Genomic DNA, 22,423 nt, shown 5'->3' with positions numbered 1-22,423 from the left:
GTTTTCTGGGTCTATTTCAAAGATAATTGATAAACTAAAGTCCTTAGATATCAAATTAAATTTTAAAAAAAAACACCTTGTTTTTACAAAACATAAATTAATTAGCCCATAATCGAGTGATTCTGGCGTTCGCAAAACGCAACAAACTAAAATTTTGTAAACACGAAAATTACGAAGGCCCAAAATTTCAGGCAGTCGAAAGACTGTGAAAATGACGTCATGTACTTAAAAGGGAAGAAGTTCCTCCCCAGTCGCGCATCCGTACATTCCTTTTTTAAACGTTTGTATTAATTTTTGCATTTTTTAATTTAATTATTTTTCTATGTTCCTATTTTTAAATTATCTTTTTTTCTTAATTATTGTTCAATATTATATAAAAAATATGTTACGCCGAAAGTTTCACATTCTTGCGAGCAAGGAAATTATTAAAATCTTGCTTATAAAAATTATGCGAAACTCGTAATTAAAAAAAAAAGGAGAAATATTTTTTGCAATTATAATTTTTTGGTGTGAAAATATTAAATATACAATGCTTAATTCAATGGTAATATCGGTAGTTCGAGAATTTCACTTTTTCATCGAGTTATATAGAATTCATTAATACGGATTTAGGGACTTTTTTCGTAATGTTCCTATAAAAATTATTTTATTTTATTTTTATTGTTACAAATTAAGATGCTTTATTTAAATAAAAAAAGCAAAAATAAAGTCTTGTGTTTTTTTATTTTTATAAACCATAAGTTTAGTAAAGGTATTTTTTGTTTAAACAAAATAATACATTTCCACTCGGATTTAAATGAAGATAATTAGTTCATTATATTCCGCGATCATCATTTGATAAATACTGAAAATTTCATTAAAATTGGTTATTTTCCATATTTTTTTTTTTTTTTTAGTGATTTTTTAAGTAAAGGGGGGGTCAAAATGTTTATACATTTTGAGCATCGGCATTCATTTTGCCCGTACCTAATATATATATATATATATGTATATATATATATATATATATATATATATATATATATATATATATATATAGGACGTGAATTACAGATGGAATTTGTTTAAAACCAATATATATATACATATATGTATATATATATATATATATATATATATATATATATATATATATATATATATATGATTGTTGAGCTGGATTAAATCCGACGATATGAAATAAAATGGAGGTGGAAGGACCTGGATACTCAACGTTTCGCCCGATTTATGCGGGCTTCTTCAAGAGGGATGGTCATTGACGAGAGAGTCGGAGGATTGGGGCTATATATAATGATGGGGGAGAGCAGCGTGTTTTCCTTATGTAAATTAGATGTCATATATACATGTATATACATTTTATGAGAGAAGAACTAATTAGAGTAAACTAGTGTAGTGGATTACGTCTAAAAGATAAAATATCGTAGAGATTAAAAATTGTGTTTGGAAATATAGCGGTGATAGATTAAATAAATAAAATGACACGAAATTACGAAAGAATCGTTTTTTTTCTTTTTTTTTTTTTTTTTTTTTTTAAATTAGAAATAATTGAATTGGGATAAAATAGCGCAGTAACTTAAAAGATGGTATCTAAAAATAAGAATATATATATATATATATATATATATAAAGAGAGAGAGAGGGAGAGAGAGAGAGAGAGAGAGAAATATATATATATGTGCGTATGCGAGTGTAGAGAGAAAGAGAGAGGGAAAGAAAGAGGGAGAGAGGTCGAAAGAGAGAGAGAGAGAGAGAGAGAGAGAGAGAGAGAGAGAGAGAGAGAGAGATGGAGTGGAAACATATTAGATCTAGATTAATATAGGACGTGAATTACTGATGGAATTTGTTTAAAACCAATATCGGTTAACGATCTATTTGTTTTCAATAGCTAAACTGTTTGTTATTCATTTCGACGTTACGTCTGATGATTACAGCGTCTATAAAATTATTTTCTTATTTGATGTAATTTTAATCAATGCAATCGATATTGATTAAGTGCTCAACAATAATCATCTTTTTTGTTAAACAATTATTTAATCTTCACAAATTATTATGGACAAGATGTTACTATCCGCTGTCATCCATGTTCTTTTTAATTGAGCCAACTTGATAAAAAATTATAAACTCTTTTAGTAATTACATGTTGACCCCTTTGTATCTAAATTTAGATGTAGAAAAGAAGTATATTTGTTTTAGTTATCCCTTAAAATAAAGCAAGCAATTTCGAAAAATAAAAACCGAAATGTGGATACGAAACGTATTGGGTTCATGAGATTTTTTCTTTCTTTTTGACTCTTATAAACGTCAGGAGTGAGGTACTTTCTGGAGCGGTCGAATGATCCTACCAGTTCGTTGACTTTCTTCAAATACGTAATCGTTTGGATATTTTCCTGTCCCTCTATTTCTCTATCTCTTCATCCGCTCTCTCTCTGTTCTTTATTTCTCTCTCTCTCTCTCTCTCTCTCTCTCTCTCTCTCTCTCTCTCTCTCTCTCTTTATATATATATATGATCAAGAGGAAATGCGCCAGTAGTATAATATAGTATATTATAAAAATATATATGACAATTAAGCTACACAGAATATTCCGCGTTTCCTTCTCGTGAGAAATCGTCAGGCTTATATATATATATATACACATTTCCACACACACACACACACACACACACACACATATATATATATATATATATATATATATATATATATATATATATATATATATATATATATATATATATATATGCGTTTTATTTTTTATTACCGTAGCTTTCTGTTAAGTTACATTATTGTTTCGGCTGCACGGTCGTTTTTTTTTGTTTTTTTTTTGCCGTCTGTAGCGTCCTCAGACTTTTACAGAAATGTTCGCTATTTTGGGATGAAAGAATTGGAAGAGTGGATGAGGTCAGATTCAAAATTGGCTTAATAATTTGCTTGACCTCATCCACTTTTCCAACTCTTTCATCCCAAAATAGCGAACATTTCTGTAAAAGTCTGAGGACGCTACAGACGGCAAAAAAACCGGCCGTGTAGCCGAAACAATAATGTAACTTAACAGAAAGATACGGTAATAAAAAAATAAAACGCATATTTTCTCTACAACAGTATTGAGCACTTTCTTCAATTTTTATTAATTACCATCTCCACTAAATATATATATATATATATATATATATATATATATATATATATATATATATATTTACAAGCAGTTCATTCCGGCTTTGCTCGGGCCCTATATATTGTTAATAACGTTATATATGCATATGTATATATAAAAAAGTGTGTATATGTATGTCTATAAAAGGCTTCCTTAACTGCCATAGAGAAAAGTTACTAGAGAACGCAGAGGTCAAATTTTCTTTTACTTTGATCCTCATTTTTGCCCTTAATATTTATTGTTTTGGGCTCAAATTGAATTAAAATGTTTGACCCATACCCAAGTAACCTACATCTAAAATTTCAAGTGTTTAGACCCAAAACTGGCGGAAGAGTTCGGTAAAACCTGCAATGGTCAATTTTTCAATTTTAACCTCTTGGCAGCCAAATTTTCGCCCAAAAATTGATTAAAACGCTTGCTAAAAGTCTGAATACCCTTTATGTAAAATTTCAAATTTTTATATTCAAAATTGGCTTAATAGTTTGCTTGAACCCGCAAAGGTAAAATCTTTTGAACTTTGGCCTCAATTTTGACCCTTAACCTTTATCGATTTTGGCTCAAATAAAATTATTAAGTTGCGTCCATGTCGAAGTAACCTATATCTAAAATTTCAAGTGTTTAGACCAAAAATTGGCGGAGGAGTTTAGTAGAGTTTTCAGAGGTCAAATCCTTGAACTTTGACCCCTTTAGCAGCAAACTTTCCTGGTCGAACACCGATTAAAAAAATTTTCCCAAACCTCAATACCCCGTATGTCAAAGGAGTTATTTAGTAGGGAAATGTACATAGGCAGACACACAGACACAAACATTTTCCCTTTCATATATATATATATATATATATATATATATATATATATATATATATATATATATATATATATATATATATATATTATAATCTTATTTCAACTCCAAGACGGGCCTTTTCCAAATGAGTTATATTATTCAGTTTAGCATCTGGTTTACACAATTGAGAAATCCACATTCAATATTTATATTTATTAGAAAAATCAGTAAAAAATATACTTTACTGATTATTCTAATAAATATAAATATTGGTTGTGATTTCTCCATTGTGTAGTGTAGGTGCTGACCTGACTAGCCCGGCTTCTTTGAAAAGGCTTTTTGTCTGTGGTGGAATAAATATATAATGAGATTAACTTAAGTTTGTGTTATATTTTTCTTTTAATTATTATGCATGCTCTGCTTTGCATTGAGCTTTCAAAAATGGGATTTTCTACAGAAACTGCCTCATCTTTTTGGCTCAACACACAATTCTCTCTCTCTCTCTCTCTCTCTCTATATATATATATATATATATATATATATATATATATATATATATATATATATAACGGGTTTCATCAGAAGTTTATTATTCGTAATGATACAGAATTTCTTTGTAAAACTGCTTAATTTCGAAAATTATTTTACCTATTTTGGGACTAGTATATCTCTGGTCTCTTCATAAAGTTTGATCGGTTCCTACGTTTATATATTTCTATATAAAGAATTCAATTTTAAATTAATGAACAGATCATTCTAAATTTTGAAAAATAGCTGCTAGACCTAATGTATATATAGACTTATTACTGTGTTTAATTTATTTTGACACAAAGAGAATTAAAAATTGATGGACGTCATTTGTGAATAGTCAGAGAATTCCGATTTTTCTGAGAATGTATATATTATTATATTTTTTTAATATATTTTAAAACAGTAATTAGTAAATATTCTTAAAGTTTCAGTTTCAAGATTTTTAAAATGATATAAATGCCTAATATCAAATTTGTAAATTCAAATATTTTAGATGTGCATTCATTTTGATCTAGCAAATTCCCTGAATTTCAATATCATATAAATATCAATTCAGCGCAAGTTTATATTTTAGGCATTTTCTAGTATACAAAATCATAATAGTATTTGATAAAAATTTGAATAAGTATTCTAGATATAAGGTTTAGTAATTTTGAACAACTTGGACTTATGGTATATATATATATGTATATATATATGTATATATATATATATTTGTGTGTGTGTGTGATTGTGAGAGAGAGATAGAGAGGGAGAGATTATGTGTGAGGGTACTTCACAATCTATATACTCAACAGATGTTTCATCTACAGACTTGTAATTTGGTATATACAATATTTAGACATAATCAGTTTTCATCAGGAAAAATGGACGCTAACGGGTGAAATCTGAAAATTTGGTACGTGAGCGTAATTGGATTTTTATCTTTTTGTCAACTGTTTCACGAATGTGCATGCGTACATCGCTCACATGACAGATTTTTTATATTAAGAATAATTTGATTTGAAAAACTTTTAAACATTGTATCAAGCTGACCTAATAGTTATCGTATTTGACTGACCAACTTTAGGTTTTGGTTTCGATCTCAGTCCGAGTACTTTTTATTTACAAGAAGTGAACTGTTTAGAAAAAAAAAACATAATACTCGCATGCAGATGTCAGTTTCTTTCCATTTTTTACCTAATTTTTTAATGAATTTAGCGTTACGTTTAATACCTACGGTATTTCTGTTCATAATCAACTAGCAGGACCCGTTAACCGCCGTTGCCCGGTGGAAGCATGCCCCCTCCTAAAAAATTAAAGTACGACTGTTGTTGTTGTTGTTGTTGTTGTTGTTGTTGTTGTTGTTGTTGTTGTTGTTGTTGTTGTTGTTGCTGCTGCTGCTGCTGCTTCCCAACGCCCAACCTCCTCATGTTAGGAACACCTTTGGAAATAGACACCCCTAACCTCCTCATGTAAAGAACAGCTTTCAGAATGGACTCCATCAACTTACACATATTAAGAACGGGTTTTGAAATAGACACCTCGAATCTCCCTGTGTTGAGAACGGCTATCGGAATAGACACCCAATTTTGTAAGGGGAGGGAGTCAAAATATTTGCCCGAAATTCAACCTTCATAATCGTTGTCAGGATACCCACCCGCAAATGCTATAAACCAACAGAAAAATGAAAGGTGGCAGTATCGATTGAATAGAATTAGATTTGTTCTTCACGCGTCCGTACAAATATGGCAGCCATTGATTTAAAGTGCATAGTCTTTATATCTCGAAAACTACTTTCTTAATCAGCATAGTCGGCATTTCAAAGAAAAGTGTGGAGATGGAGCTAAGGTAAAAATTTTCCTATGAAAAAAAAAACGTAAACAAATGTAATGTATGTGCAGTGCTGATAATAAGTCCGGAATAGAGAAGTAAACAAAATACTCTATAGGAAGTAAAATGTGTCTAAAATCAAACATAGCGGCTATCGAAGTAGACAGCCCATTTCTTGAGGTGGGTTGTCAAAGTATTTGCCTCAAATGTTACCTTGATAACTATTATAAGGATATCCATCCGCAAATACATTAAACCAGTAAAACAAATCGGGGGTGAGGGCAGTGTAAGCGAAAACAAAAAAATAGCATCGTATACGGTTCGCTAAGCTGCTCCGAAATCGAAAAATAAACAATGTTACCCTTGCATATTTTTTCAGAAAAAGTTTTTTGTTTGAAGAGCTGTTTGTTAATGTGTACATAGGTAAGTGTAAGATCATCAGTATTTAATTTTCTGTTTATGAGCAGTTATTATATTTGTATTTGGTTTATTTTTTAAGACGATTGCCTTTGGTAGAGAATGCCGCCATATTTGAAAAGTTATGGAGCGTTCTTTTATATATAAACAGGGAGATTTAAGCCCATGAGAATGGGCGGAATTTGTATGGGAGAATTTAATATTTTTGAATCGGGAAATAGAAAGATTATGTTATGTCTATGAGTTTATGATCCAGTTACGGGGGGTGCAAGCACAATACATGTAGAATGCGTATATAAGTATTCTGCATTAATCAAAATATAATATTTATGCGTATCTAACGTCAGAGAAACACTGGGCGGCTTGCTAGTATATATATATATATATATATATATATATATATATATATATGTATATATATATATATAAACATGAAAATGTACTCTTATTTTTTTAACTTAAGCTTTATTATGTCACTACACATTTATAAACATATTTTTGTCAGCCGCATCCAAGTAGCTAAGGACGTCTTCTAGTCGATGCTGCTTATAAAAAAGTAGAGTCCGAAATAAAAATCGGGAAAAAATCCGCGGCACGTATTTATCAGGAGGGCAGTCACGAGAGATACACAAATAAAATAAATTAACAGCACTCAAATAAGTGAAAAAGAAAGAAGAAAAAAGATGGGAATAACATAAATATAGATAAAACAGAAAGCATCAAGAAATAATAACAATAATAACAATAATAATAATAATAATAATAATAATAACAACAATAATAATAATAATAATAATAATAATAATAATAATAATAATAATAATAATAATAATAAAGGCAATAAAACTGAAACTGGAATATTTTTTATAAATTTCCTTTCCCACACAAAACGGCTGTTGCGAGTATGCAAATTCATTTGCAAATATTGTTGAAAGAGGTGTAGAATACTCGGAGTCACTCAGCTTCCAGGAAACACCACAGAGTGTTTTCAAGGAGAGATCTTTGGTGACCGGTGTGAAAGCTCCGTGTGGGCCACTACTACTACTACTACTACTACTACTACTAAACTACAAAAAAGGGACAAAATAAAAACATAACAAATACCCGGATGTACCTTTATATTGTGGGGAAGAGAATTCAGATAAACAAACCTAAAGCGACAATTCAAGTAGGAGTGGGGGGGTGAGAATTCAGAAAACCAGGCAAGCATCTGGTCAAATGAGTTAAAAATAGTTTAAAGACAAAATCATGTAGGCACTTTGTGAGCAAGTAAGCGAGTTATTTTAAATTAAATATTAAAATTTTTAATCGAATTTAAATAATTATACCTTTAATAATAATAATAATAATAATAATAATAATAATAATAATAATAATTTAAAATTTATTGAAAGGTATATAAAATACACAAACAGACTCACATATAGATAAAGTCTCTTTTACATATATATATATATATATATATATATATATATATATATATATATAGTGCACATATAGATAAAGTCTCTTTTACATATATATATATATGTATATATATATATATATATATAGTGCACATATTACTGATAGATAGATAGATAGATAGATAGATAGATATGGACAAAGAAAGAGGGAAAGAGGGAGAGATAGAGAGAGAAAGAGAGAAATGTCTTGAGATACGAATTTAATTCGTTCCATGACCGCTAACGTATCTTAAAAAATCGTATCTAAAAACTATTAAACCAATTTCAATTAAAACAAACAGAATTATTCGCTCCAGGGGTAAAAAAAAATATGCAAAACAAGCTCAAATTATGCTCGACAATCACTAAATAATGACAAATATAACAGTAATATTACGGAAATTAGTAATAAATATTAATGTTTTTTTAACAGAGTTGTACTCATCGCCTAGGTTAGTGCTTTCGTACAGGATTCATGCAAGGAATAGGAAAGGAGAGAAGCACATACACACGCACACACATACACACACATACACACACGCACACACATATACACACATACACACACGCACGCACATACACACACGCACACACATACACACATACACACACGCACAGACATACACACGCACACACATACACACACGCACAGACATACACACGCACACACATACACACACGCACAGACATACACACGCACACACATACACACATACACACACGCACATACATACGCACACGCACACATGATACGGTAAGTAAACAGAGGCAAGATCATACACAAAAACGTTGAATCAACTTACTAAATGATTAATATTTATAACTTAGGACTCTTGTTCACACAATAAATGTTGATAGATGTTAATAAAATAGAGGAAAGCACACGAGAATCGTAAACAAACAACAATACGTTTTCTTTAGGACAAGAACGAACACACTAGGAGAGAATGGTTTTGGTTAACTTGGGTAGCAGAACAAACACGCTGCCACATACCGCTAGCAACGTGCGATTTTTAATATCATATCTAAAAGAATCGTCGTAACTAACGGAATAAATATGCACTCATGAGCAAAAAAAAAAAAAATGGGCCAAGAAAGAAAGAAGGAAGAAATCGATTTTTCAATATTTTTTCATGAATTTTTGTTAATTTTAACTGGAAATTTCTATTTTGCAGATCATTATTATTATAGCATATAATAATAAGTGGAAAAATTAATCCTAAAAAAACATGAATGAAAGAAAGAGATTTTCCTCGTGTTATGGCAAGAAAGATACAGATTAGTTCAGAAATGTTTTCTTGTCAGATGAATCAAGATTTTGTCTTGTTAGTGATGCTCCCAAACGGTGCATTCGAAGAACTGGAGAAAGATTTACACCAAGTTGTATAAAAACGACAGTTTAACACAGAAATGAAGGGATAATTGTATGGGGAACTTTTGCTGCAGCAGGAGTTGGGGAACATATTAAATGTGAGAGTAAATCAATGCAAAGGAATACATTCAAACATTAGAAACATGACTGTTACCAATTATCCAGAAGCTGGGAATATCCCAAAACATTATTTTTCAAAATGATAATGCCTGCACACACTGCTAAAGTAAAAAAAAAGCAAAAAAAAAACGGTTTTCTGATAATTCAATTGATGTGATGTTTTAGCCAGGTCAAAGCCCCGATTTAACCCCAACCGAGAATGATTAGTTCATAATATATCGTGCATTGGTTTGAAGAACGTTTTAGAACAATGACAAACTGTGGAAAGCTGTGCAAAGCGAATGGAATAGCATCTCCTCTTCACGGTGTTTCACTTTGGTTGAGAGCATGTCTAAAAGGAAACCAATTTGGTACCCCCGTGTTTTAAAAACAATATATATATATGCCGCTCCCCATATGCGGGTACCAAATTGGTTAAAGGGAAAATTATTCCCAACTCGCATTTAGGTAAAAATGCACTTTCGTAAATAATTGAATTCATTCAAGACGTATCGCAAAAACAAAAACAAATAACATCTATGTAAATCGCGATATATCCGAAAAGTCGTGCGAGGCGGGATAGTGGTAAGAGTTTAAGCTTCTTACCATGAGGTTCCGATTTCGAAACTCGCTAGCTTCAGCCACTCTGATGAGTCGTAGATGACGAAACATGTGTAAGTGGATAATTATATTTTAAAAACAATGTATATATATATATATATATATATATATATATATATATATAGTAGAACCCAGGGACGCGACATTAAAAATTAGTAACACAATACAGTACAGTATATAATACACATGTATTTAATCAAATTAAGTAACACCGTAAGGCAGGAAAAAAACTGTAAACAGGCGCCGGAAAACACCATATTCCACATTGTAATCTGATCTTAGGGCCACCGTATCCTAGGGTTCTACTATTTACCTCTAGAGTGCATGTTTTTCACATGCTTCCTTTTCCGTTAAGGGAATTTTTCTTTTTTATTTTCCTTTTAAAAATGTTCCATTGTCAAGAGTGTTTTTATTCATAATGTCTGAAGAAATGCTGGTTTTTGTGAAAATTTTCAAACGCTATAATGTTTGAAATTGTCGATCTGCCATGGAAACAATTGTAACGTAAAATGAAATACACCTCGTGTTGCTATCAACACCATTTTGTTTATACGGTATATATATATATATATATATATATATATATATATATATATATATATATAACCTCCGTGAAAAGCACATTTAAAATCATATATATATGCACACACACTGATAAAAATTTAAGACCACTTGAAAATCTTTAAAAAGAAACCTTTTTGTTAAGGAAAGATCTTTAACTTCTCCCACTTAAGGTTACCAATATTACAATCTAAAAGGTTATGGAAAAAAAAGCTACATTCCAAACATTTAATTCAGAAATTTACATTTTTATAAAATGAAGCATTTTACACTTGATCAAAATTATAAGACCAGGAGTAGAAATTCTACGAAATTGTACGAAAAGATTCAACAATCAAATTTAATAATGAGTTCTAATTCCAATGGTTTTGATGACTTCAAAACCCAGAGGGGGGTATTCTAAAAATTAGCCTTTCCACTTAGATGCCGGAGATGCTGCTCCAGCCTCTGAAGATGTCTTCACGAAGTTCATTTTTTGTTGAATATTGTGTGCCATTTCGATAAACATCTCCTCTCATTCATCCATAAACATTTTCGATTGGATTCAAGTTCGGTGATCATGCAGGATGTCCCAAGATCTAGACCCAAGTTTTTACAGAAAGATCAAGGTCCGTCGTGCAGCGTGGATTGGGGAATTATCCTGTTTGAATAAGCACCCATTCCCACACTAACGATGACACTCCGTCATCATCAAGGCTTTTTGTAGCATGCTTACATAACCAGCTGCTGTCTAACGACCCTGCACCAGCTCCGTCGTCCCTCTGTAAGAAAAGTCACCTTATACCATTAGGGATCCTCTACCACTATGACGTGTGGAGAAAATTTCCGAGGGGAATGTTTTCATGATGCCAATAACGTTGAAGTCATCAGGACCATCTAGATTGATTTTTTTTCTCACCAGAAAACAGGACTTTCTTCCACTTCTCAACGTCTCATGTTTCGTATTCACGACCAAACCTTAAGCGGTCAACCTTGTTAAGTGGAATCTCCTTAAATTTGCAGAGGCGCATTAACCAGAATATCCGAGCAGGAATCAGACTGGGGAAGCCACGTCGCCCTGGCCCGTCTTCCACCCTGGAATCTGTCATTGGCGATCACCTACCCGAAAATCCAGCTTGTGCTAATGCGTAAAAAATGGGTTGTTGTAGAATTTTACACCAGGCTGACGTTCAAAATCATTTAAAGAATTTTAAGCCAGTCTCAATTATTTCACGTAGGTCCTCTCTTTGTTGACAGGAGGAATTAGTTAAATTATTGGACTTGCTCAGGGATCTATTTTTATTGTTCACATACCCTCTCTATCTTATTTGTAAGTACATTTTATATAATTGTATTTGTATATGTATATGTATATGCATATATATATATATATAGAGAGAGAGAGAGAGAGAGAGAAAGAGAAAGAGACAGAGAGAATAAATGACAAAAAGTTATATTCCAAAATTCATGATGTTTACAATTAATTCAGTTGACAAATACAATTTTTGACAGTATCTGTTTCGTAGCACAAAATCAATCACTTAATTATTATATCAATCAGTGAATCTATTATGCCCTTAACTCATCAGAAGAAATAGCAACAATCCATCGGTCAAAATGAAACAAAGTGTGATTTGACATGATTAAAATCCGAAAATTGGAAGAGAAGTTGCAAATACTTTTTTTTATTTTTCCAACACACCATATTAAATTTTTATCAAACAAAGTCATTAAACCCAACTATTCGTACTAACAATTTTAATTAATTTTGAATCTTCTTCCAAAATATTCTATTTAATAATTAGTAAATTTATTAATTCTAATTTGTGTATACATATTTATGAAAATTATATCAACAAATTATAAGGTATCATATATGTTTGTTTATACGAAACTAAACTAAGCTTAAAAAAAACGATTGATCGTTACGGTCGGTTATCATAACTAATAAATTGATTAATATACTAATTGATAAAATAATTAAGTGATTGGTTTTGTGCTACGAAAAAGATACTGTCAAGAATTGTATAAATCAACTGGATCAAAGGAATAAATTATAAGATGGTCAACATCATGAATTTTGGAATATAACTTTTTTGTCATTTATTCTCTATATTGCTCTGTAATTACATTGAGCTTCTTAAATAAGGATTGATATATATTATGAGAAAATATATTTTACAGAAATATGTATATATATAAATATATATATATATATTATTTTACACGAATTCTCATTTTTTATCGTATATCCTTGAGTATTTGCTCTTCCATGATAATTTAATTCGTTTTTGTATTTCTGTGTTATATCAACGATTAACTCCTGATGAGTTTGTTGTCGAATGGGACCCCAAGTTTTGTCTGTGCATTATTTTAAGTGATATATATATATATCAAATTTCATAATATAAATTAAAATTTAATATATATTAAAGCGATATATATATATAAATATTTATATATATTATACATAAGTGGTCACTACCATGTAATATATATATATATATATAGAGAGAGAGAGAGGGAGGGAGAGAGAGAGAGAGGGGGGAGAGTTATTTGTAACAATAATACAAATATTGACCTTGCTAGAAACTGCTCAATATTTAATATACAGCATTAATTTAAGAACAAATGCAATAAAATCAAAAAGCCTTTGTACTATTTATTAATTCGTCGAAAGTTTAAAAACATACAGTGAAAGATTTGTCTTATTCCGTATTGTTTTAAATATTGACTTTTTACTTCAGAAGAAATAACTAGCAAAATAAAAATATAGAAACGCTATAGAACTTCTCGTTAGATAGATAGATAGATAGATAGATAGATAGATAGATAGATAGATAGATAGATGAAATATTCTACATATAACTTTCGGGTAACTGCATTTTAATTTAGCTTTCAAATAAAATTTACATCGTTCTAAACTGATCAATTTGTCAGTAAAAAACAATCACAACAAATAACAAAAGTAATAAAATCGTTTCTACTCTAAATAAAGTGCAATCGTTTTTTAAAAAAAAGTTTTGAAAAATCGAACATAAGTTGTGATCGATATCATTTATATGTGTTCAAAGAATTGTTGTTGTAGGTCTGATCGATCGGATGGAATTGATAATTGAAATTCTCATCATAATTCTCTGTAATCGAAGTTAATTCCGATAATGTCCGGAGTTTTTCATCGATCGTATACAATGACAAATATCGAATAGTTCCGCATGCTATGATAACGATTCATTGATTGCATCCTATTTAGGAGGTCAGGATCACCAATAATTTTATGATGTAATGCAAATAACTTTGTCTTTTTCGATTCTCAACTCTATTTTAAACACCAATATTAATTTATTTACTTATTTTACCCAAAAAAGGTATTGCCTCTTGGGATGTAAAGGACTACTATTTGTGCTAGTGGGTAACAGGGGACTGAAAGGAGTTGAGCAGCGAGATGTTTGTTCATATTACATTTAACTTCTGCAAGTTAATACAGTAAAAAAAAATAGAAACGGAGAGAGAATTCTAAAGTTAAGCAGTCCGAAGTAATAAACTATTAGATTATAACGCCCTCCGGAATCTAGGGACCACAACCGTAATGGGGAGTAATTTTGCTGCTTTCCAGTTGGGAATATATACGTCGAGGGAGTGCGAGTTCTATGAGTTCATCAGAGCACATTCCACTAAAGTACTTGTAAAACAAGGGTGCGATATTGGGGCGATGGGTTAGAGGTTGGATAATGCGGGACTTATTAGATTTGAGGTATTTTTACTTTTTCTATGGTAGATGTTCCAGCCCATATGTTGCAGCAATATTCCATGTAGAGGCGAATTGTGGCTTTGTAGAGATAAAGATATAAGATGATCGCTGGCGTGAGTAATTTTTTCGCACGGTAGAGGAATCAAACCTTCTTTACGGCAGCATTGGCAATTTCCTCTATGTATTTGTCCCAATTCATATTGCCTGTGAATAAGTAATCGAGCAGTCTGAAGGATAGGCTCTCAGACATGGTGTTATTTTTTCTTGACAACCGAAGATTTATAAGTTTATTGTTGTTAAAGGAAAAAAGCTTAGTCTTAATAGAATTAGATTTTACCATCCACATATAACTCCATTCCACTACCAACTAAAGGTGTAACGTTTTTTTGCCATTACTTTCCATATGTGTACATGCGTTTTTACTTTATGTCTATTATAAAGCGTTGTGTCATCATTAAATATACCCATCGCAGACACTGTTTTATCGGGAAGTTATTTATGAATATCAGGAATTAAAAAAAAACTCAAGGATCGATCCGTGGGCACACCTGCATTAATATCATGTTGTTTAGATGTACGACCATCAAGAACAAATTGAATTTTATGTTTGTCTAGGAAGCATCAGATTTTGTGGAATATGTGTCCAAAACTACAATAGCATTTAATTTTTGTAAAAAACCCTTCATGCCGAACCTTGTCAAAGGCTTTGGGTATATCAAAGGCTACAGCTGTAGCTTAGCCGTATTCAGTGCATGGTATATGTGTTCAGAGATGACGGTTAAAATATCTGCTTGTCTAAATCCATACTATTGCTCAGAAAAAAGTCTTGCATTTGCATGGTGAACTACGGTTTAATTGATTAAAGACGGAATTATTTTAGCGAAGTGCGATCGGAGATTGATAGGACGACAATTAATCAGGTCAAGTTTTTCGCCAGAATTCTTGAATATTGGTACAGCGGAGGCAATTTTACAGTTATCAGAAAAGTAATATTTGGTTAGACATTTGTCAAAGAATTTTAATAGGGCAGGATCTAACTCAGCGGAGCATTTCTTAATTATTATAGTAAGGATAAGATCAGGAAAACTGATAGTATTAATCCTTTAATAGTTTAATACTATCACTGTAATTTTTTACACTTCAAAGCTTCTCAAACGAGACTGACACTGATAATTTTTGCTTGGGAAAACTACATTGAATATTCACAATTAGATAATTTTCTTTTTTCTTCAAGTTATTTATTTCGCTATCCCTTTTAGGGATAATTTTTGTATTACAAAGATGGCTTTTCATTCAGGAAGGTTCCTTCTATTTGATGAATGGCTTTTATGACTGTCAGGGGTGGCCCGAATGGTTGCCAAATTTGCATCATTTTCACAAAACAAGATACCAGTCGTATTGATCACTATATTCTGGTGACAGGAGCCCAGGCTGACAGAATACTTCAACAAGTATATATTTACTTATACACTATTGACGTATCTTCTCTATCCTTAGCATCAGCCACGCATGTTTTCAACGATTGTATTCTTACATTAATGTATTCTTTCTTTAGAAGTTACCTTTGTTGTTATATGCCTTTGTATATAGATTCACGTATCGTATTGCACGTTTCATACTCCTTTTAGGGGTCCCTCAAACAAATTGTTTATTTCAAAATCACTTTGTGTATATTTAAATATAACTTTTAGCCTTTCCTTCTGCTAACCTTGTGTTATCAATGATAACGTGACACACCAAAAAACGGCATCACATTTGGGAAAGATGCCTAAACTATGTGGTCGCTGAAAACCTAAATACTAGGATAAAAACAATTCGTTAACAAAACGTGTACAATTAAATAATGATGATGATTATGTTCGTCTATTATCACCATCCTTTATATATATATATATATATATATATATATATATATATATATATATTTATATATATATATATATATCCTTATACTTATATAATATATATATATGTATATATCATGTTAGTCCATCGCTTACGAAGATGACTGTGTGATATTGTCTTTATTTTGTGGGATCGAAGATGACTTGTTCGACCGATTCGAGATCTGAAGTGTTTCCAGCATGTTGGACATCTGTGGAATGATTCTGTATCAGAGATGCTTGCTAACTGCTCTGGCTTTTCTATTTTCACGTTTTCTCTTGCGTTCTTCATTGCATGTGGATTACACAATTCTATCCCCTTTGTGAGTTGCGGCACGCCAGAAACATCTATTGAAGGTTAGTTTTCCCTCACGATTTAGAATATAAAGCGAACTGTTTGGAGGGGACCTTTAGATTGTCCTTGGACCGTTTTCGCCGTCCTCCTGTGGGTCTTTTTCCTTTGGAAAGTTTACCGTGAAAGAGCTGTTTTGGGAGCTTTGAATCAGGCATGCGGCATATATGAGCTGCCCAACGAACCTGCCACTGCTGTAACACAGCTATACTGACGGAAGGTTTGACCGGGCTAAAACCTCTCTGTCTGGTATCTTGTCTTGTCACTAGATTTTCAACAATCTACGAAGGCAGTTCATATGGAAAGGGTTCAGTTTCTAAGCATGTCTGGCATATACAGTCCAAGTTTCACAAGCATACATGGGGATAGTAAAAATTACAACTCGGTACTCTTGAAGTTTTTTCTGCAGCTGAGTTCCTCTACGCTTCAACATAGTGGTTCTGAGACGTCCAGAGGCAGCACTAATCTTGGCTATCCTTCAACCGACATCATAGTCTATGTGTATCGCTCTTGACAGTGCCCAAACAAATGAACTTGTCCACAGCTATAGGTTGGAATTGAGATGTGAGGCTCAACATACCTTTTTCAGGATCCGGTTGATACATTACTATTGTATTCTTCCAATTAATAGTCAGAGCAAAATTGTCGCATGTCTTAGAAAAGCGATCAGCAATATATTGCACGTTTGGTTCTTTGTTTACATTGAAGGCAAACTCAAGTGGCTCTTTGTTTGCATTGAAGGCAAACTCATCACCAAACCATCACCAAACTCATCATCAAACCATCACCAAAAGTGTCGCATGTCTTAGAAAAGCGATCAACAACATATTGCACGTTTGGCTCTTTTTTTGCATCGAAGGCAACTCATTACCAAACCAAATATTCTGTATGATGGTGATTTTAATCTTGGTGACAGCACTAAATCGTTTTAAGTTGAACAATTTCTTGCTTGTTCGGTAATTGATGATGGGGTCCTTTGTGTTGAATACGTCAATTAACACAGCCAGAATATCATGCTGAAGAAAGTATGCAGTCCTATTTGACACCGCCATTGGCTGTGAAGTCATCAGAAGCCTTTCCATCTTCTATGTTATGAAACATCATCACATCATGAAGTCGTTAATTAAATAATGTACGAACCGTTTTGTTTCTTCTATTGTTCAGACGAAATCAATAAACAGAATAATCATAACCATACAAATATTCATATTACCTACATCGAGGATTGAACCTTCAACACACAAAAGAGTACCATTTACAAGTACTTTATCCATTACGCCACAGATCTTTAGCGTGGGGGTGATACGAAGAATATAATTGATAATTACTTAAATCTTCAACCTGTTCTTGGTTGATGGAGCGATAGCATGCTACATCTATGTGTTAAATATTGGATTCCGTTAGAATTGTGTTCAGATGACCGAGTTCGACAAAAAGATTCCATAGTTCAATAAGATACACCTCAAGAAGATCGGAGGTTACATCTGCCGTTTTAACGGCATTCGGGACAAGATCAAAGTGTAGTGTCTGTTCTTCAGATGCTGCACTTCAATTTGTTGTTCTCTGTCAGTGGAGGAGAAATCCTTCACGACTGAGACAATTTTTTATTTTTGTTCCTTTTCTCCACATTAAAAAAACGACCCTGGTGTCTAACTCTGTCCTATGGGGAGGCATTGTAAATAGGAACAGCATTGGTGATCACGACTCTCCAAATAGAGCCATAGTACTCTCGGGAAGACAAGTAAAGACGGTAGTTTCCTGTTGTTTTCCGTCTTGATTCGGGATGCATCTCTCTCAATCAGTTGAACGTTACCCCAGATACCAAATTTTTACAACTCGGCGTGATACATACAGTGCTTAGCCTTCCCAAATAGCCACCCATCTGGTACTGACCAGGAGAATCGTTGCTTAACTTCGGTGATCTGGTGAGAACCAGTGTGTCAACGTGATTGTGCCGTTAATGACACTCATGATGAAAACGGTAATTAGACTAATTTAAATAATTCAAATAATTATGAATGCTGATCTAAAATGTCAGCAACATTGCATTGCAATGCAAAACAAAGTTAAATAATATGCATACTTAAAATAGAATGATTATGATATGAAATTTAGGTGGAGAAAAGACACTACGCTCATCTTAAACATCCTTTACACAATTCGAAAATTTACGGTAATTAAATAATTGAATGTTAATGTTAATATCTTCTATAAAATAAATGTGAGCTATGAATTATTAAATAAATGAAACTCTCGTATATGATTTAAATGCAATTATAAATAACTGTTTATGAAATAACGAAAGAATTTTTTTTAAATTTTAAATTTTCTAATAATATAAACTTGTATTTTTTTTATCTCCAGATCGTTAGACATGCATTGTTTTCTTCATACTACGTTCCTCTTTTTGTTTTATTTTACTTTAGTCGAAGTTCTCAGAAGAAATCTAGGGGCCTACTACCTGGGGCTAACACTTGAACTCTATATGAGATACATAGATATTCGAATGTTCCATTAAAGTTCGTCATCTCTCAAAGTTAGTAAAGAAATTGAGAACATAATTTTCTTCTCCCCAATTATCCATTTTCATATGTTGTAGTATATCTTTTGTTTTGGTTTCTTAGTCTTTCTGAATTCCAGGACAAGAATTTATCTAGTCTGGTGGAGTATCCAGCTTCGTGTTGTTACTTGAGTTAACCTCACTTGGAGATGGCGCACTATTTCTAGTACAAGCTAATGTGAGTTAGTCATATTTAGAAGATCTTATTTGGGCAGCTAATACTATGTGATTTGGAATATTTGGTCAGGGTTACTTCCAGGGAAAAGTATCCTTATGCCAGGTTGTTCTGACAAACCCATGTAGAGAGACCTTAAACACTCGAGGATAGTGTCTAGTATGCATTCAAGTTCTGAGTGTCCCTTCAACTTCCACGTGTTATTATTTACTAGAATTCGAAACGAGTAAAATATATGTATTATAAACTTCTACTACATGCGCATTCGTAATACAATTGACAAACAGATAAAATTTCAATGACCCCCCTCCCATGTACCAATTTTTAAATTTTGACCTCTTAGCGGCCCTTTTCTCCGGCTGAAAAACCGATTAAAAAGTTTTCCACAAGTTCAGAATTCTTTATATATCAAATTTGAAGTATGTAGATCAAAAGTTCGTTGAGTATATAGGTTGAGAAGTGTCCTCTCTCACATCTATAGATATAAAGGAATAGATATGAGGATGTTTCTAATTATTACGGTTAGGTATCACCTGAGAAAGTCATTAACCCTTTCTTTTCCTTGATTGGCGTTTGGGCCTTGATATACAGTAATCTTTTAGTAAAAGTAAATAAGAAAACACTGATGATTCTGCCACGTGCTTTCGTCTTTCTCCAATTGACTTGATTCACGGGGCAATAGCGTCGACATCATTACCTGGATGGCACAAGAGGAATGAATTGAGGACTTGACTCGCCAAGGTCAAATCTGATTTAGAAGCGTTAAGTTGGAGAGTCAATTATTAATAGACTTGAATTGACCGCTGTTGCTCTTGACACTACAAAAGTCAATTGTATCCACGCCAGCAGAAATCACGCCAGACATTTAAATCACAATATATCATTCAATTATGTCGTTTATTGCTACATGCTTTGGATAATGGTCGGAACTACATTCAGCAATCAATTCTAAATAATTTATTTTAAAATTCATTAAACGTATCGAATAAGATACATCTTTTTAGTTAAGGGCGACTAAAGGGTTTGTTTTTTTTTGTATAGCTGAAATTTTCCTTCTTGGACATTATCAGAACACGTGCATTTGATTTAAAAAAAAATGGTATGTCATTCAAATAAGATTTTTTTCCTCTCTACTGTCATAAAATGTATTTATGAATGTAATCCTGTTGCTTCCTGTACGTTCATTTAGAAAACATTCATCTTTTCTTTACAGTTTTATATCGCTTTTAAACAACGTGTTGTTCGTAAGTGGTTGCAAAATCAAATTAATGAATCCAAAATCTTAAACGACAGAGAATCTTTAATGAGAGATCAAGCGTTTAATACAACCTAGTTTGTTTGTTTTTTGTTGTTTATTTTTAACTGCTGAAATATGTGACGCGGTATTTTGTGTGTGTGTTTTTTACATTGAAAAAGGTTTCAATATCTTTAGAATTATTTGTATATAATTAGTTTCAATATTTAAACATAGACTTTTTTAGGATTCATTCAATGAACCAGACCTAGTTTGCAAAGGAAAAACATTAAAAACAAGAAGAACGACATGAGAAAGAAGACAAAACTAAGAACTAAAAAAAGGAGAAAACGAATGCGAAGAAGAAGAAGAAGAAGAACAACAACAACAACAACAACAACAGCAACAACAATGAAAACGAATAAGAGGAAGAAAAGAAGAATTTGGAAAAAAGGCGAAAAGAGAGAAAGGGTGAGAGAAATAGAAAAAAATAGAAAAACCCAGGAAGAAGTGAGAAAAGCAAGGAATAATAATGACAAGAACAAGAACAAGAAAAGGAGAAAAGAGGAAGAAGAAGTAGAAGAAGAAAAAGAAGAAGAAGAAGAAAAAGAAGAAGAAAAAGAAGAAAGAGAAGAAAAATATAAAGAAGACGAAACGAAGAAGGAGAAGAAAAAGTACAAGATCAGCAACAAGAAGAAGAACAAAAAGAAGGAGGAAAGGAAAAAAGAGGAGGTAATAAAAAAGAATAAGATATATAAGATCAGAGAGAAGAGGAAGAGTAAAAAAAGAAAAGGTAAAAAAAAGAAAAAAAAACATCTATTGTTAAATATATATATTAACTTTAATATCAACTGCAACCTTGGAAATGATAGAAAGTGGATGCAGAAGAATTAAACAGTTTCTAAGAGTGGAAGTTTAATCATCGTGTTAATAACAACGAGTGAGTAAAATACTCGTGAGTATAAGAAGAAGAACATTCAAATCTAGCACAGTCAGGGAAAGGTGTTAATAAATATGAGTCCTTAGTACAATTCAGAAACCCAAAGTTTTTTTTTTGTTTTTTGTTTTTTTATATACCGAATGAGATGTTCTGTACCAGCGTGATACACGCATGAAAGTAGCGATTCAGTATACAAATTATACAAGAATGCACGAATGGCTATTCTTATGATCATTTTAATTAATCGAGAGCTAGCGCGCGGTATTGGTGTCGTAAACCACCTTTGTCGAATTACATTGTAATACCTTTGAAATATGTAGCCCTTTCCAAATATTATCGTCTCAGAGATGTAGCCTTTTATTACTGGCACAATATAACCGTTCTAATTTGTTTACCGTTGTTAAAAGCAATAATTATTATTGATTCAAGATGGCTGACCTTACTTTACTCTTTATAGAAATAATAATAATAATAATAATAATAATAATAATAATAATAATAATAATCCAACGAAAAACAAGCGTGAAGACAGCTGAACTATTAAGAAAGGTCCGTGAATGTGGAAACTAACACACAGGAGCAACAAGTGCTGGCCAGACAAACTGCTGCAAAGGCAAAACATGAAACACTACGTGGAACCAAGAATACTGAAACCGCATATCTATAAGTTCTCTAACCCAACCGTACCTCAATTGCTACATCACTGCCTCCCTCCAAAAAAAAAGCGAGACCAAATAACCACGTAGAGT

This window comes from Euprymna scolopes, chromosome 2, assembly GCF_053919585.1.
Source record: "Euprymna scolopes isolate OS-2025 chromosome 2, ASM5391958v1, whole genome shotgun sequence".
In the NCBI taxonomy this organism is placed as follows: domain Eukaryota; kingdom Metazoa; phylum Mollusca; class Cephalopoda; order Sepiida; family Sepiolidae; genus Euprymna; species Euprymna scolopes.
The sequence above is the reverse complement of the archived record's forward strand: the minus strand, read 5'-3'. Positions refer to the sequence as shown.